This window comes from Schistocerca americana, chromosome 2, assembly GCF_021461395.2.
Source record: "Schistocerca americana isolate TAMUIC-IGC-003095 chromosome 2, iqSchAmer2.1, whole genome shotgun sequence".
In the NCBI taxonomy this organism is placed as follows: domain Eukaryota; kingdom Metazoa; phylum Arthropoda; class Insecta; order Orthoptera; family Acrididae; genus Schistocerca; species Schistocerca americana.
Genome location: NC_060120.1, coordinates 580,894,595 through 580,913,959, shown reverse-complemented (window position 1 = coordinate 580,913,959; position 19,365 = coordinate 580,894,595).

The following is a 19,365-nucleotide window of genomic DNA, read 5'->3' as shown; positions in this document are numbered from 1 at the left end:
CTGGCTCAACAGATGTTAGTACTTTCATCTCAGTATTGAGAAAACAAGATGACTGGAGTACGTTTGACATTCGAGCAACGAAAATGTATTGTGAAGTGGTTTTTGAAGTTTGATAATGCCGTTGAAATGCAATGTCAGTGGAGGCCGGAGTTTGAAACAGAACCGCGAACTCGCCTCAGAATTACAGGCACCATTAACAAGTTTGAACTGCAATAAACGATTTGTGGTATTCACTAAGGAAGATCAGGAAGACAGCGTACAGCTACAAGTCCCGCTTCGTCGCCTCTCGTGTTGGAAACGTCTGTTAATTCTCCACAGAAGTCTACTACGTAATGTGCACGTGAAGTGGGGGTTAGCTGTGCAAGTGTACGAAGAATTGCGAAAGCTGCGAAGTGGAAAGATTACATTCCAAGATTACTGCACGCGATTAATGATGATGATCCTGATCTCCGAATGCAATTCTGCGAATGGTATCAGCAAATGGTAATTGGTGACGAACAATTTGTGACGAAGGTAGTGTGGAGCGACGAGGCACAGTTTAAACTTAATGGAACCGTAAATCGGCATAACAGTGTGTACTGTGCAACGGAAAAATCCGCATGTTTATGTGGATAAGGCAGTCAGTCTACCAGGGGTTCATGTGTGGTGTGGACTATCATCTAGGGGCTTAGTAGGACCCTTTTTCTTTGATGCTACTGTCACTGGAGAAGTGTACCTGGAAATGTTACGCACATTAATTTTGCCAGGTATACGTGCGCTTTATGGAGCTGATGAAGAGGTCTTCTACCAACAGTACGGAACGCCACCACACTACCACCTAGCTGTAAGCGCACTTGGATGACAATTTTCCGGAGCATTGGACTGGACGAAGAGGGCCTATTGAATTCCTTCCACGGTCGCCAGATCTCACACCTATGGACTTTCACTTATGGAGAACTGTGAAAGATAACGTCTACCGACATAGGCCACGCACGCTGGAGGAACTTCGCCAGGAGATTTCAGCGACAAGTGCAGCGATCTCCACTGTAACATTGACACGTAGTTGCGGCGACCGCTCGTCGTTCTGTTATGTTTATGGCCACCAACGGTGAACATTTTGAACATTTAATGTAACCATGTGCTAAACTGAAGGTTGTACACCATGTGTGATCAATTATTAAATGTAAAATAAACACATTTTTTCGTTCCTTAAAGTTGCGTACACATTTTTTTCTGGCGGACTCTGTATTCTGCATACCACTAACTGTCAAGTGTATGGCAGAGGGTTCGACCCATTGCACCAGTAAATATTAGGGCTTTCACCCTTCCAATTCTTCAGCTCCAGGCGCACCGTACGCCGATGGAATAAAAAAAAAAGAGGGGTTGGGCGGGGCAGGTGAGTTGCGAATGATGGAGATATGCTAAATCCCCTGCAATACACACCGTAATTTGTGTTGCGCATTATGAATGTAGATGTTAGCAAAACTGGAACGCAATATATGGCGGTTGTTCAGCAATATTGAATCACTGTAGGACCTCTGGCCTGATTGGGGCGTTAGTTTCCATCGCTCATATCTCGGCAAGCACTGCGGGCTGTTTTAATTGGTCGCGGCTCGGCGTTGTACCAACGGGCGCTGACTGTGCTCAAGGTGCAGCAGGTTCGGCCTGGGGGCAGGCAGACACTGCGGTGTGGCGTGCAGGGCTGCGAGCTTCCCACGGTCTACGAGTACCGTTCTGTCCTATTCCCTGCCGGCAGGAAACGCCCGCTAGCGCGAGAAACGTCTCGCCCGCGCAACTGTCCGCCGGCAGGCTGCTCCACCACATCCCACGCTAGGTCGTGTGTGTGTGTGTGTGTGTGTGTGTGTGTGTGTGTGTGTGTGTGTGTGTGTGTGTGTAAAACCATTCCTCGTTTAGGGTAGTCAGCGTAAAGAACTGCTGCTACAAAATGAGGCACCGGGGGAGAGGACCTTAACAGAAATATTTTAAGTGATTTCTGACGGCTCTTCCTAATTTCATATATCATGTAGTCCACGATGCCCAGCATTTTGAAGACTGTCGATGATTACATACGCGGTCAAGTCATATTAATGTGGTACCTGCCAGAAACCTTAATAACCACCTTTTTGCAGCTTGGATCTTTGCGAGATGTGCAGGAAGCGTGCCAGCGAGAATATAGAAGGCACCGACAAGGATGTGAAGTCATACTGATTACAGTGCCGCGGACAGCTGCGCTAGGTTTCTCGGTTGAGGACCCATAGCGTGAACAGAACGAGCGAGATGGTCTCACAGATTCCCTAAATTCTCGACTGGGTTTTAATCTGGATAGTTTGGTGGCCTGGAAGTGCCGTAAACTGATCCTGGTGCTCTTAGAACCAAGCAACTACACTGCGAGCCGTGTGACACGCTGGATGGGTTGTCCTGCTGGTAGATGCCAGCGTGCTAAAGAAAAAACAAACTGCATGTAGGTGTGGACATGGTGCCCAAGAATAAATGTATACTTGTGTTGATACATAGTGCGTTTCAGAATGAGATCACCAGGGAATGCCACGAAAATATTCCCAAGACCATAACGCTAACTCCTACAGACGTTTCATACCGCACACGCCACTGGCGATTCACCCAGTGGAGCATAAAAATTGCTTCAACTGAGAATCCACCTATCGCCATTCTGTTTAGGTGCAGTTGGGGTATTGGCGTGCTAGTTTCAGTTTCTGTTGCCGATGAGCAACAGTCAGCAAAAGTGGATTGAAATTTATATTGCAGAAGATGAAACTTCTACGTTGATTCTGAAACAGCTGAGTAAAACTGCACGTACTGAGCCTATTTTCTCTTTACTTTTTCTTACAATGTCAACAGTGACCCACAATATTCTAGCGCGACGCAGTCCGACTGCTTAAAAAACCTGACCTTCAAATAATTAATTCAAAAGAATGACCCTGACTAAAAAGAAATCCTAACAATAACCTACACATTTCATTAAGCACTTACCTCAAAATCTTCATTACGCGAACTACTGCAATACAGTTAGCGTCAATACCGCCAGCTAAATAAAAGATTCTAACTAATAAAGCCACTAACTAGCAAAGGAAAGATTTTGTTGCAAACCAAATAATGTATTTTTTAACCTTAATAATGTGACATCCAGTTCAAACACGAATATAAATCGTCACTGACATCTAGTACAGAGGTATATAATCATGAACAATATTCAATCTCCAAGTCGAACATGTACAGATCGTTAGCCGACGCTAACACTTCAGACCTCTACCGTCCATCAATGCTAACTTCTCACATCTAACATCCATCACTGCTAGCTGTTCACCTCCAACTGCCCAACAGTACTTCCATCACTGCTGGCGACTAACTTCCAACTGCCCAACACTACTGGCAATTAACTTCCAACAACGAGTCCAACCAGCCACAGAGTCTCTTACAAAGAAAGCGCAGTCAGAGATCCAATGCAAAGCGCTACACAGCGCTGCCATCACAGAAGCAGCCCACTTACAGCATGAACCAGATGTCTGCCGCAACGTTCGCTGAACGGTCGTTGTGGAGACACTGCTGGTAGCCCCCTTCGAACACCTGGGCGGTCAGCTGCTCAATAGTTGCACCTCTACTCTCCCGTAGACAATCCGCAACCCTCGTTCACTCAGTCATGTACGGCCCGTGGTGCTCTGCAGTTGTCACAGTGTCTGTGTTCGATAGCGCCATTTTACCACGCACGGTATACTTTAATGACGAAGTCACGCTAACAGTTAACAAACTTAGCCGTGACGTACATGCTTCCATCCTTGTCCCGAAAGCAATAGAAAGAGACCCTTTTGGACGTCAGGTATATAGCTCCGCGTCAGCATTACAACGACTGCATGTTTTCCGCGTCCCCCACACGCTTTATACGTTCTCTACTGCTAGTGACGCCAACCGCCGTTTGTGAGCGGTTATTGTACTTTGACGTCGAACATGGGCGCTGGTCACATTAATGTGAGTGGACCATGTATTTACGAAGAATGTCATGCATCAGTTAATATATTTATATCTGCTTACACATATCTGTGGATAAGCCCTTATAATTAACTGAATTTTCGCTGAAATTTATATTTCGAACCTTATAGAAATTGTTAGCTGGAAAGGTGACACGCTAGGGCTGACATTTACAAGGAAAAGGCGATTATGCTCAATTAAAAAAAAAAAATGTTGAAGTGTTCAGCTCTGTTGATGACTTGAGTGTCACAACTGGCACCGGAAGATGCTGAAATTCACGAACGTAACTTCAATTGCTACGTAACTGATATTCTACGGTTGGTGAATTTCCAGTCAGAAACTCTAGGTTAGACTACAGTGGTGCATACTTTTTGCGATTCTTCTGTAATTCTACCTACTTCGTGAAACTTACACATTTCGTGCTCGATGTGCCAGCTGTACTCCAACTCGCTGCGCAGAGAATTTCTGGGTGGCTGTAGTTAAACTTGAGAGGGCCCCCATGAAAAACAAGTCTCGTAGCACAATGAAACTTCGTGGGAACATTTGTACAGACATGCGGAAGAGAAATAACGAATAAAACATTGAAAGAAACACATTTTTATTACCACATGGTAGGGTAACATTTTTTAACTCTGTACCGTGTTTACGTTCCATGTTACAAACTTTGCTCATTATGACGACCATCTGCGTCCACGAACCGCACTAGAGATTGCTTTACTGTTGCCCGACCATGTCAAGTGGGATGTTGGCTACCTCCTTCACTACGCTCATCTTCAACCTCCGACATGTTTTAAGTGTCCCGTCGACAAACTCTGTCTACTGGGTAATCCCACCACCACAAATAACACTGGTTCAGATCTAGTGATCTTGGGGGCCATGTAGTTATTAACTATCGACCAATCGTTTGGTCTGCTTCAGATATGTTACGGAGTAACGGGGTGACATCACGAGCGCTATGTCGATACTGCCAAGAGCAGCAGCGCTAATGCTGTAGTTCTAATAAAACAGCTTAATGAGTAAAGTCCTGCTCATGTTGTCCAGACCCATGTCGACTGTCTTGCAACTGTAATGTGTTCCAACCGTACGTCGTCGTATCAGTACCGGCGCCTAACGGCAAGTCATTGCACTATACTAACAATGCAACTCCTACGAAGTTAGCTACCCCTACGGTAAACAGTTTTCCGTCTGTAATTGCTCCAGTAGCGAAAATTTAATTATAACCGCCCTGTACAGTAATACTGCAAGCTGACGGAACAACTAAATTTAACTTCGTTGAAATATTGTCGAAGTGTTCCCTTCAATAAGTATTACATGCTAACTTAATTATTGTTCCTTTTTTTAGTAGATAAGGCGCAACCGAGCTAAAAAAAAAGACTGTCTGATTACCATACGTGTATTGCTACTTTTTAATATGAACCATCTCCAGTGTAATACAAATTTTGCTAAGATGTGTGACAAGGTATCAGACTGCGTCGTATGTGGACGTATAACGCCTCACAGAAGCTCTTTGGAAGAGAGGTCTTTTTATCCTGTTGGCCGGGCCTTTAATACGCTTCAGAAGGAAAACTGAATCAATGTTCTGACAGCACGAGCTCAGCAGACAGGAGAAGTATGACGTGAGGAAATCGGACCAATCCTTTTCGAACGAACCGTTCTGGCGTTCGCGTTTTAGCGAAACCTTGGAAATTCTGCATCTGGACGGGCGAACAGTCATCTGAAGTCCACTCTTACCACATGCGAATTCCGTATCTTATCACTACGTCAGTTACTTGAGTTTTATACTCCGGTGTAATTAAACTTGATAATGTTTTAGTTAATACAAATGACCTTTATACTGAAGCCAGCTTTATTCCCAAGGATTGGAAATCAAAGTCCCTATCGCTGTATGTATTGCATAACACGACAACAGTGCGTAAGGGTTTTGCCTAGAGTTTACTTCTTTAAAAATTAAAAAGTTAACAGCCGACTGGACCATTCTTGTCTGTATCCTGCTCCGTTCATTTTGCCTCACGTAACACGGTATATAGTATTCTAAGGCTTCCTACACCAAAACGTGCAGGGTTTGTCCCATATATCATTGCCTGATTAAGCGCAGTGGTGCTCTCATATCGACGCCTCACTCTCAAACGAACGTCACTGACTTGAAGCCGTGTTTACTCTCATCAATTAACGCAACATTCCATCACTAATCCCTCCAGTTGTGTATTTCATCACATGATCATAGCAGGCTGCACGTAGTTGAGCTGGCCGGGGTGGCCGAGTGGTTCTAGGCACTACAGTCTGGAACCGCGCGACCGCTACGGTCGCAGGTTCGAATCCTGCCTCGGGCATGGATGTTTGTGATGTCCTTAGGTTAGTTAGGTTTAAGCAGTTCTAAGTCTAGGAGACTGATGACCTCATAAGTTAAGTCCCATAGTGCTCAGAGCCATTTTTGCACATAGATGAGGTGTGAAAAGCTGTTTAGCGAGTCTTCCTCGGAGTTCAGCTTTCGAAAAACATATTCTGATGGTACTAGCCGACAACTTTAGTATAACATCGGTGCTAATTTGCCCTGCCCTCTCAATGGTGTCAGAAGTGGCTGTTGATCTGATGATGTGTTCGGCGCGTGAATGTATATGCCATTATTGTCCAGCAATGTTGAATCACAAAATTTGCACTTTGTGTGGTGACTGGCACATCTCTTTGCAGGTACACAAATGAAAGAACCGGCGAACATTATGGGTACATTACACTGAGTGAGCATTTAACAGTGACACTATAAATCGATTTAAAATGGAACGATCATGTGAATTCTCTGTTGGGGTAGATGAATGGAAGAGTACAAGGGAAGGCCTCAACGTTGGGATGACGGATTTACTTCAAACTTTGTACATCTTTAGTAGACCATTAAAACAACACAATATGCAAGTAGTAAGGTGCACCGCTCTGGCAATTCCGGGAAGATCGCAAGAGAACTTTTACGTGTATATTATGTAATGAATGTACCTGTGCATAGGTCCTGGGTGTTAAGAGAGCAGAGTGGTCAAATGGTTAGCGTTCCAGCTACGTAAAACGAACAAATGTTAGGCGACGGTTCGGCTTCCGCTCAAACTTAATTTGTAATCTATATTTCTTCCATCACTGGTCATATTATTTAATTTATATGACATTTGAGAGGTAATATAACTTAAAAAAAACTACGTGCATTTGCATGGAGTTTTAGTGAATTTCATGTTATTTGATTACTTTCTATTTTTAATTAAATGTAATTATTTGAACAAACATATTTGTAACTATCGACAAATAAATAAAGAAACGCAGTGAATTATCCTGAAAGTGTTTGCCTGTCGTGATATGCAAAATCCCTTATGCATACAATCTGGTAAGGTACCCCGAACTACTTTGCAACTCCAAGCTGCAGACACGTAGGCAGGCCCCATTTGGCAGGTAACCTGTGTAGCGGTGAGACGTTATACTGATGTAGCAACAACGAATAGTGTAGGAGCAATTTTTTTGAATATCAGAGAATTCACACTTGTACTATAAAAATGAAGGTTTGCATGGGAGTGGAGCCGTCACCTCATACACGTTCCGTCTTACGAAGCTCGAACTCTGTCCTCTCGACCACTATTAACTGCAACGTCCGGCACTTACGACCAGTTACATAACAGACAAGTAAAACTTCTCTTGCGATTTTCTCGGAATTGCCAAAGTAATGCAGCTTGCTACTTGCACATCATGTTGTTTTAATGGCCTAGTAAAGGTGTACAAAGTCTGAAGTAAATCTGTGGTCCCAACGTCGTGGACTCCCCTTGTTAGATATGAGGGGGCGATTAAGAAGTTTTCGTTCGAAGGCCGTACAGTCGAGAATCAGTCTACCAATCGGACAAAACCGTCGTGGGCATTGAGGCAATCATCCCCACCGACATACTAGGTTGAAGATGCCCGTTTGGTAAAACACAACGTCCTGCTGCGTGAAGAAATCCGCAACTGCCTGCTGCACAGCCTCGTCCGACACAATCGTCGACCCTTCGAGGCCCTTTTTAAGGGACAGTGGGTGCAATAATCGCACAGGGAGGGGTCAGGACTATATCGCCGGTGCTCTAGCGTCAGCCACTTGACTTCGCGTAACTGCTGCGTGATGACATTTGCGATATGCGCAGGTGCGCTATCATGAAGCAGCAGCACCCTCCGTCGCACCATTCCGCAACGGTGGTTTAGAACAGACAGGCTGTCTTACACACACTCTTCATTCTCCAATAGATGTTACCGGTGTTTGTACTTCGGCTGCCAAGAAAATAATAACAGCAAGTTGGTCCTGTTTCGACGCCTTTAGTAACAGCGTCGCTATAGTCCACATTTCCTGACTTACCGCACGCACTTCGGAACGACACAAATGCGACTTCACTAGAAGCCAGTACTTGTACGGTACGCCTAGAATGTGTACAGGTCCAGAGTGATGCTCTAAACTACATGTCATGCTTTTAACATGTCTGATATCTGGTAGTTGTTAGGGACTCCGTATTTTGGGGCTTGGAATTTGGTTCTTACTCAGTTTACAGCCCGGAACAACTGCAGCAGTAGCAAATGAAAAAGTGAAATTAAAGAGGAAAAATGATCATACACCATTTTAAGTTCAAATTTTGTTTAACACGAAGTGGAGAACTATAGAAAATTAGTTTAATTTTTATGTGCCACACTGAATAATAAAACCCAATGCACTTTACAGGACAGGCAAGTGAATCTGAAGACATAATCCCTCGCATATAAGGTGACGACGGCCAACGACCCTGTCTTTCAGTGCCAATCCCACACCTTGCTCCATCTCGTACAGGTATCCGTGGCTTCGAGTAGGGGGTTCATGGGTAGGTGTCGCTACGTCAGGGATGTCCGGTTGTTATATTACTACACACACTTTCACACAAACTACATTTTCGCTGTCAGCGTGTAAATTGATGTAGTGTGTGTGAAACTGTGTGTAGTGATGTAACAACCGGACATCAAAATGAAGGCAGACAGATGGACACTAACGGAAAAAAAACCGCACATACTGTCGCAGTAAGTAAAAAACTAAGTTTACATCCATACCGACAGATAAGCAATAGTCATAATGGCGATACATTAAAGCGTGTTCCATCTTATTGTCATACAGCCAGCACCCAGCATTATGCTAGAAATAATTATGTTACCTCCAGAAACCATCTGAAGATGAACCTTGAAAAGGTTCGGAAACCGGTTCATGGAATAAAGCAATTATTCAGAAAAGTGACTGGTTGCAGTTTTATGTAACTTATTTACATTCAATTAACTGTCACCGTTCTAAAATATCAATAATGGATAAGCATAACCACTCAGAATGCCCAGTTGAGACTATTTGCTTCTCTGCCTTGGGTTTACATGAGAATTTCCTTTCAATTTCACTTTACCCACAATGCAAAAACTTTGATTCAACCCACAATTTAGCTCGTTTCGAATTGTATCAGAGGACAAAAACGCATAAGGTGAGAATCATTCACATCAGTTTAGGGGATGATTAAATAGTGCAGCGTTTCTCGCAGGGTAATGCCCGGTTGCGAACGCCGCAGGTGCCAATAGCACGTGAGAATTATACGACTGACAGCTAGCACAGCAGGTAGGGAAGCCAGTGCAGCGGCCGGGCCCATTCCCACGCGCCGCGCACCTACAAAAAGGGAGAGAGGCGGGAAAAAATGACAATAAATCGGCCTCTTTGTCCGGAGTGACTGCGGCCATTTTTTGTAGTCGGGAGGCGCCTGCGCCGGCCATGCCAGGCCCGGCCCGAGGCGAAGTGTTAGCAACGCTTTCTCCGGAATTCCAGACAGCCGGGGAGGCCCCACGCGTGGAGCGCAGACTACCTAGCCGCTGCCGCTGTCGGCGCTCGCCCAGCCACCCGCTGACGTCATCGCGCTGGGGCGATCCAAGGTCGGGGCTGCCACGGGGTTCCCTGCCTCGCGCCAGCCATGAACGTTCTGTATGCTTACCATTCCGAGGTATTCACCATCAGTCACACTCGGTGATGGTACTACCAAATCTCTCCTCTACCCTATCAACTTTTTATATTCGTCTTAAGAAATTTATTTATATTTCAACCTAAAATTTGTAATTTGATAAGTATTACTGTTTGTAAATATTGTAGATAAAACAAAAGAAAACTGCAAAAAGATGATGACGAAAATTGTAAGACGTGTGACCTGTTTTAAAACATCAGGTAACAGGTCTACAATTAGACAATAAATAAATAAGTTACCAATCAGTACAGAGTTGTTTGTTTAAAAATGGTTCAAATGGTTCTGAGCACTATGGGTCTTAACATCTGAGGTCATCAGTCCCCTAGAACTTAGAACTACTTAAACCTAACTAACCTAAGGACACCACACACATCCATGCCCGAGGCAGGATTCGAACCTGCGACCGTAGCGGTCGCGCGGTTCCAGACTGAAGCGCCTAGAACCGCTCGGCCACTTCGACCGGCCAGTTGTTTGTTTATTTCACAGACAACAAGCAATTAGTAAATCCTTATGTCGTTAACGATTGCGTAATCTATACCCACACATAAAGAAAAGTAGTTGTTTAACGTCGTCATAAATCTCGTAAACTTCCTAACCAGTTTACTACATATTTTTAATTTATACAGACGATTCTCAAATAAGCGTTCGGAAAGGCATGGGCCACATACTTCTTTATTATACATGAGATACACGCTGAACAGCCAAAGAAACTGGTACACCTGCCTAATGTCGTGCTGGGCCCCAGCGAGCACGCAGAAGTGCCGCAACACGACGTCGCATGGGCTCGACTAATGTCTAAAGTAGTGCTCGAGGGAATTGACACCACGAATCCTGCAGGGCTGTCCATAAATCCGTAAGAGTACGACGGGGTGAAGAGCATTTCTGAACAGCACGTTGCAAGGCATCCCAGATATATTCAATAATGTTCATGTCTGTAGAGTTTGCTGGCCAGCGGAAACTCATGAAAGTGCTCCTGGGGCCACCCTGTAGCAATTCTGGACGTGTGGGGTGTCGCATTGTCCAGCTGAAATTGTCCAAGTCCGTCGGAGTGCACAATGCCCATGAATGGATGCAGGTGATCAGACAGGATGCTTTCGTACGTGTCACCTGTCAGAGTCGTATCTAGACGTACCAGGGATCCCATTCACTCCAACTGCATACGCCCCACACTATTACAGAGCATCCACCAGCTTGAACAGTTCCCTGCTCACATACAGCGTCCATGGGTTCACGAGTTTGTCTCCATACCCGTTCACGTCCATCCGCTCGATACAATTTGAAATGAGACTCGTCCGACCAGGCAACATGTTTACAGTCATCAATAGTTCAATGTCGGTGTTGACGAGCCCAGGCGAGGCGTAAAGCTTTGTATCCAGCAGTCATCAAGGGTAAACAAGAGGGCCTTCGGCTCCGAAAGCCCGTATCGATGATGTTTCGTTGAATGATTCGCACGCTGCCACTTGTTGATGGCCCAGCATTGAAATCTGCAGCCATTTGCGGAAGGACTGCACTTCTGTCACGTTCAACAATTCTCTTCAGTCGTCGTTGGTCCCGTTCTTACAGGATCTTTTTCCGGCCGCAGCGATGTCGGAGATTTGATGTTTTACCGGATTCCTGATATTCACAGTACACTCGTGAAATGGTCGTACGGGAAAATCCACACTTCATCGCTGCCTCGGAAATGCTGTGTCCCATCGCTCGTGCGCCGACTTAGCACCACGTTCAAACTCACTTGAATCTTGATAGCCCGTCATTGTAGCAGCAGTCATCGATCTAACAACTGTGCCAGACACTTGTCTTACATAGACGTTTCCGACCGCAGCCTGTTTCTTCCTGTTTACATATCTCTGCATTTGAACGCGCATGCTTGTACCAGTTTCTTTGGCGCCGGAGTCTATAACGTTGTCAGCAAAAATCAGCAAGTCCTTTGCTTCAAATTCTTACACGATACTGCTACTCCAATAAGCAAACTCCAATAAACATTCGGATGAACATAGGTATACATTTTTTGATATGTTCAATATATAAATATATGTGTACCATATACATTAGCGAAAAGATGTTAGTAGATTTCTCGAAAAATTGTCTGATTAACGTTACATTTTTACAGGACACACTAATAAACATTCAGATGGGCATAGGTTAAAATTTTTGCGCAGCAGTGTACAGTACAGATTTTCTGTTGAAACCGGCTGCGAGCTACTTAATGCTATGCTCTGCTGCGAAAATGTGCCGCTCCATTTTGTGCCTCGCTCACAGTTTTACCTATGACAGGGTATTTAAAGCTTTAGACAAATCGGTTCTCCCATAGATATTCTTTTTCCTTGTACATGATTTTATGCAAGGATTGTATACACAACAATGTGCTGTTTTGTTTGCTTCTTCGCAGTGAAATATTTGTCACCATCACCTTCATAAATCTAGCGGCAAGAGAGGTCTGTCATACCCCTTACACCAATGATTACAACCGATTTAGTCATTAATTTTAACCGACTTCAACTCTCATTCAAGGTATAGTTTGCAATAACAATACACAAGACTCAGGGTCACGGAAATGGAACGAATAGAAGACGGAAGCAAAGTGGTAAGGAGGATATGGATAGGGAGATGAGGATAAATACAGGAGGGGGTGGGGAAGGGGGACGAAATGACGGACAGAGATGGGTAGGGGGAGGAAGAGAAAAACGTATATTCAATTCCCATACAAATTTAGCAATTACGAAACATTGCTAGGTTCGCCAGTACACAATAAAACCGTTTCAATCATTGTTATTTCAGCTAACAATTTTACGTTGTAAGAATTGCCAGAGATTGTGATTTTTGTATCGCGTAGGGCACTGTAACAGCAAGTTTATCATCCAGATATACCTGCAAGACGAAGTTCAACCTTCCTGCCACAGCGCTGTACGCCAAGTAGACGGCATATGTGCATGTGACAAGTCAACCCGGCGACGAAAAACACACAGATCTACGGTGTGTGACTACAGGAATCAGTAGCAGTTCGTGACACACTGCCCATTATGGGCGAAGTGTTTGCTAAGACTACATTTTAATTAAGAGAATTAAGTGCACGATCAATAAACCGTAATCGAACGAGAAGGGAGTCACTACCCACACGCAGTCATCAAGAAGACAAGAAATCAGACAGGGCGACAAAAGTTTGAATCGCATTGTTCTGAAATTTCCGTCGACATGAAGCTGAGGAATAACCTCTTCTAAGTTTAGTAAGTTGGAGAACAGCATCGTGTGAAAGAGACGTAACGGGAAGCATTTTCAGAGATTGAGGATACAGAAGAAAACAATATGGATAATTGTACTAAATATGGAGCCACTGAAACGAATAGACGGGTAAAGTACATAATAATCCCTTATCAGAACTGCGACTTTAGTGAGACATTTGTTAAACAATCTAGGAATTTTGTGCTAGGATAGCAAGATTGGGGAAAACATCCTAGAGCACATAAAAGACTACAATAAGCAAACAAGATCATGAAGTGCACTGTACGTGACAAAACGTGAGTTTCTAAAAGTGAAGCAAATTAGCAATTTTTAACTTCACCTACAGGACAGACTTTCACATTATGCGCCACGTTGTACAAATACACGAGAGCTGTTCGTCTGTCGTTCGCGAAATGGAAACCACAGTGAAAATCCGATGAAACTCTCCTCAGATGTACTGGACAGTGTCCCTAGTATGCCCGTCGATCACGCCCAGTCGCGCTTTTTAGTTCTGAATGCTCCGTGACCACGTAAAGACGCCTAGAAAATAGTATCTGCCGCCCATGTATGAGTGTCTGCTGGAAGATTTCTCCTGATGTCATGCAGCCCACGTAACCCAACTGTCATGCATTCCCTTCTTCATGCCAATCCTCGGCCACACACCGCAGGGACAATGACTACGCTCCTGCAGCGTTTTCGATGTGAAGTGTTTGATCACCCACCGCACTGCTCGGACTTGAGTCCCTCCACGTTTAACTTCTGGTCACATAAACGACTGGCGATGAAGATAATATTTTGGCACGGACAACGAGCTGGAGATCAGCGAAGAGAACGATTATGTAGAGATAAGTATCTGGAGAGTATAGCCAACTGTTGAAAATTATACTTTTTTTTTCAGTGTGGTATTCATTTCGCGACGGCTCGAGCCTTAATAAACGAATAGCCCACGTACAGAAAAAAAAGTGAACACCTAAGTGTTAGGTTTATGCAGCTGTCGACTATCGTTTAATTTGATGATACTGGTTTGGTACTAAATAAATTCGAAATTGAATGAAAAAGTATGATAACTTATGGTGTATATCTGGCCACACAAGGATGAACCTCAGCATTTGCCTTATCCGAGATATGTAAATATAGCAAATCAGATGCCGTCCTCTGGGCGTATAAGTGGGGCCCTCGCCAGTTTCACGACGGTCAGAACCAGCTAATGACGATGATAAATGATCGAAAGTTTGAGATTTTATCGAAATTTGACGAGGCAACTTAACCAATATCTTTTTATTGAATGACTCCGTTGCAAAAGTCTTACTAGCCAAGTGTGTTTGAAATTAAATCTTTAACTAATTTCTGGTATTTCAAGTGACTCCCAAGCTTATATATACATACAGGAATTTGTTTGAAGTGGGAAAACCAAACAGCAAGCAACTCTGGATTTAAGGCCAATTCAAGCTGACGTACTTCATATTGATGTAAGAAATTAAAGGAACGTTCGTTTAGTAAATAGTGACTGAACAGTGGATTTGTTTGTATGCATTTCTGTTTACTGTATGGTAAAGGTGATAACAAGGAGGCCCGTGAGGAGCAATATTTGATCACACATGTTTGTGTTACCTCAATACAGTGTATGCCACGCACTTTTATTGATTTTATCTTCTGCGCCATTTACCGAAATGTCATGGAATGAGCTTCTACAGTGGCCCACAATTTATTTGTTCTTTTCCTTTACCTTGTGGGTGGAGTAGTGAGACCTCGATTTTTATCCAACTGAATATGGGGCTAGTGGCGTACGGAATTGACTTATCTTCTTCTTGTGGCACGTTTAATTTCCTGAATTCTCATTCATCAAATGCGAACACAAAGCCTCTGAATTGTGGTTCCTAAAAACCATATAACTGATAATTATCACCATTATCATCGTTTCACAATCATGCCCTTGAGCTCCCAGATCTTCTGCACGTCGTTCTGCTCTTTTCTGTCTTTCTTCCGGATTCGTCACTTCGCCTCCTCCTAGGCCTGCCAAATGGTCTCTTTCCATCTGGCTCGAAGTACTGCAGTGATAAAGGCAAACGTAGCGCATTCTTTCGGACTGGATCCGCCCATTTAAGGCGTTTACTCCTCATCAGGCCTTTCATATTTGTTTAATTTCTCTATTTCGTAATTGTACGGGATCCGCCATTCTCCTGTAACCACCTACCACACCGGCCCAAAGATTTTTCCTTGAACCTTTCAGTTCAAAAATGAGTAGACGGTTGCAGTCCAGTTTCCGGCTACTCTTCGGTCGCATCCATGTAACAGGCTGAACTGGATTAATGTCTCATACAACTGCAGTAGAACTACGGTGTCCCACGTAAATAGGTCTCTGTTGTACATAATCCCTAAATACGAGATCCCTAAATATAGCGTCCAAATATGTAAATTCGTTGACTTCTGTATATGATCTATAACCAACAGCCAACATCTCGATGTTATCCTCATTGACAATCACTAATCTGACGGAACACTTCATTTCTACTTAATCATTTGGGATTTTCCGGAACTGTTTTATCGTACAGGTTATACTAGGGCTTGTTAAAACGTATTGCCTCAATTTTTTCACATGGCGACTAAGCTTTTTATAAAAGAAACGTTATTAACATTCTAGACCTTTATTCATCATACCTACATATTTATTTCTCAACTTAGTCACCCTGGCGACGAAAACATTTCTCCCAACGAGAGACCAGTTTGTTGATACAGTTACTGTAGAATGTTTAACTTTGTTGATTGAGCCACAAACTCACCTGTGCTTGCACCGCTCGTCACTATCACAGTGAAGTGCTCGCAGGTGTTCTTTTAGTTTTGAGACAGATGAAAACTGGATGGGGCTAAGTCGGCAAGTGTGTGGAGGATGATTGATGACACTGAAATCAAGGAGTCTGATTGTTGTAGAGGTCGCGGCGCTTGTGTGTCGTCAGGTATCGTCGTGCTGAAGCAGATGATGCTCCATGTGTGGACGAACTATTTGAATTCTCTCTCTGTTTCTCACGCACCACCGTAGTTACGTTACACACCGTCATGTTACAACCTACAATTCGGAGCCATCTAGCGGCAGAGGGTTACAGGTATGTAGACATAAAGAATACAGATGTAGGACTTTAATAACGTTTGTTTTCAGAGCTTCTGTAAAGTTTGGAAAGTAGGAGACGAGGTACGGGCAGAAGTACAGCTGTGAGGACGTGTCGTGAGTCGTGCTTGGGTAGCTCAGTTGGTAGAGCACTTGCCCGCGAAAGGCAAAGGTCCCGAGTTCGAGTCTCGGTCTGGTACACGGTTTTAATCTGCCAGGAAGTTTCAACGTTTGTTTTATTTAATAATCTTCGAGATTTTTCACATAAAAATTCGGAGGCGTTACTTCTCAGAACGCCGTAGTATTTATGTTCTGAAACCATTCACATTATTCGGGGATTATAAATATCATTAATTTATTTGTGACATTATTCGAAGCATTCCGTATTAAAGCAAGAAGCATACAAACCACAGCAACTCTGTATAGCAGAGGTCGCTAATGCATGTCTGCGCTGTAACGTTCTACTCTCAAGCGTACTATTCGAATCCAGGTGGTGTAAGAAATTTTTATCGCCAGTATCTCTACAGCAAGATTCGTAAAGATGGTGGCGTATAGCACCTAATCACCAGACTCCGCACCATTGTCGTGGACTAAATTACAAACCTCTCCGGTACGTGACAAATGCTAATGATCCACCTTGTCTCTCTCTCTCTCTCTCTCTCTCTCTCTCTCTCTCTCTCTCTCTCTCTCTCTCTCTCACACACACACACACACACACACACACACACACACACACACACACACACACACGATTATTAATTAGATTACTGCTAATTTACTGAGATTTAGGGTCTTCAAGGGGTCCAGATCATATACCACCATACAAAGAAATCTGAAAAAATGTATGGTAGATATGTAGTCAAAAGTGTCTAATATGTAAATGTTTTTTGGCGATATTAACCGACATATCGACCAACTAACACGGTTGTTACCCATGTAACCTCTTGTAGGAAAGCGCTTTTGTAATTGTTTCCTGCACTGCTATCCCATTCTTCAGGTGTGAGTTCCCAGTCTCCGTACTTTTGACAAGCGGATCTACTGCTGCGTCATAGGCGTGTATACTGAGACTACTTTGTCCCGAGTGGTCGTTTGTGCTTACCTAATAGCCGAATCTCACGCAGCTTAGACAAAAAAATGAACCGCCGTTCTTACAAATTGTCCGATCACAGCCAGTCGGCTTTCGTCTCAGGATCTTCCATTGACGTTTGTTTAATGACTTTCCTTATTGTTATTCAGCACAACGGTCAAAGATTCGTCCTTAATTGTTGGTGGCGGACCCCATCAATGGAGGGTGAATCTTTGATAATGCCAGCAGCCATTCGTGCTGGCGAAACACTGAAAAAATATTCTATGGATGAGTTAGGCACTGCCAGAACTCCGTTTTCACCACCGCAGGGAAATTCGATAGTTATCCGCAAAACTCTACGATCAGAGTTTTCCACGCTGAATGGTCCGCCATGTCCCCTGCTTTTCAACTGCAAGAGATTGGCATCTGCCGCTTGTTCCCGTGTTTGACACCCTAGTATTTACATGGTTAAGATCTGACACACTCGCAAGAGTAGGAGTCTGTTCTCCGGAGTCGGTCGAGATGCTTTCTTTTTGTAGCATCCGTGGTTTAATTTCAGGCGTGTCAGCGCCATATAAAACCCATGCAGGACGGTTTGTTTGGAATACCACTGTGTGGCTGGGGCGCAGGGATACAGAGCAATACAGAACCGCACCCTAGGGGAGCCAGATGTTGTCCATTCTTTATCCCACTGTTTTGTTAGAGATATTTTCTAAGTCACAACGGAGTGCACGTTCGGTACGTTGTTGATGGCTTGACTGCCGCTAACGGTTGTGTCATTTGGTAGCCTCTCTAGCAGTAAGGAGAAGCACACACTGTCCATGCAGACCAAACGGCCCCACGCACGAGCGACGGATCGCAGCCATCTGTCGCATGCGACATCGCCTACAATAGGTCGCTCGCCTCGATATCCCGCACGTAAGTGATTCGCCAAGCAATTTCAATCGCTATTATGAATGTCACTGTGTCGGGAACAGTTGCTGTTCATTTTCGTGTCCCCACGAATACCTGTAAAACGTAATAAACCAATATTGGGAACTGTTGCTTACTTTACCGAATATATTTTTTACTGATGTCAAATGTGTTGCGTACATCTTTTCCGTGTGCAAATACAATTATTGTGCATTTATTAGTCCTCAGTTCCTTTTTTATTGGTCTAATTAGTCTTATAATTTAACTCCATGTATTTACACAATTTATTCTAAGTGTCGACAGAGATGATGTCAACAGCGGCATTACTGATTTTAATAAATTGGATGAAGGGGTGTTACATTGTTTGAAATGACAAGGGACTTGAGTACAACTGTCCAACAGTTTTGCCCCTGGACATTTAAATTCTCTTAATATTACAGTAGGTACGAATGTGATTCTCTTTACAAGTTGAAAGCTTTAATATTGCGTACAATTATTGCGTAAATAACTCAAAAGATAAGAAAAGATAATACGATGCCTATTGTGTCGCAACTATTACTATGAACTTCCCCTCAACTGTACTTCTACAGCACAAGCTTCAAAATGCTAATCACTGTAAAATCTGAGAGAGTATTTTGAATTACTTCAGAAGATAAATGGCATCTCCGGCTTCCACTTCATTCCTCAGAGTAGCTCGTTGTCCCTGGGTATCTATAAATTCTAACGTAAATTTCTTACTCAACGTGGGCAAAGCGAAACGAAACTGCACAATCACGCTTTATAAATAAACGAGTCGCAGCAATATTGCCACACTTCGCTGCTAAGCAGCCTTATTGCGCACACGAATCGCATGCGATCCATCATATTGCCTGGGATTTACATGCGACCAGCAATCAGCAACCGATCACTGCGAATTGCCCACACACATGCGATCTGCCAAGCGATCGGTCACCCATGCGACGAATCGCTGCTATCTGTCGCTCGGGTGTGGGACCCTCAGCCGCCCCCCCCCCCCCCCCCCACACACACACACACACACATCTACCGTCCGACCAATTTACCGGGCGGTCGGCTGGGTATGACCACACGACATCCGAATT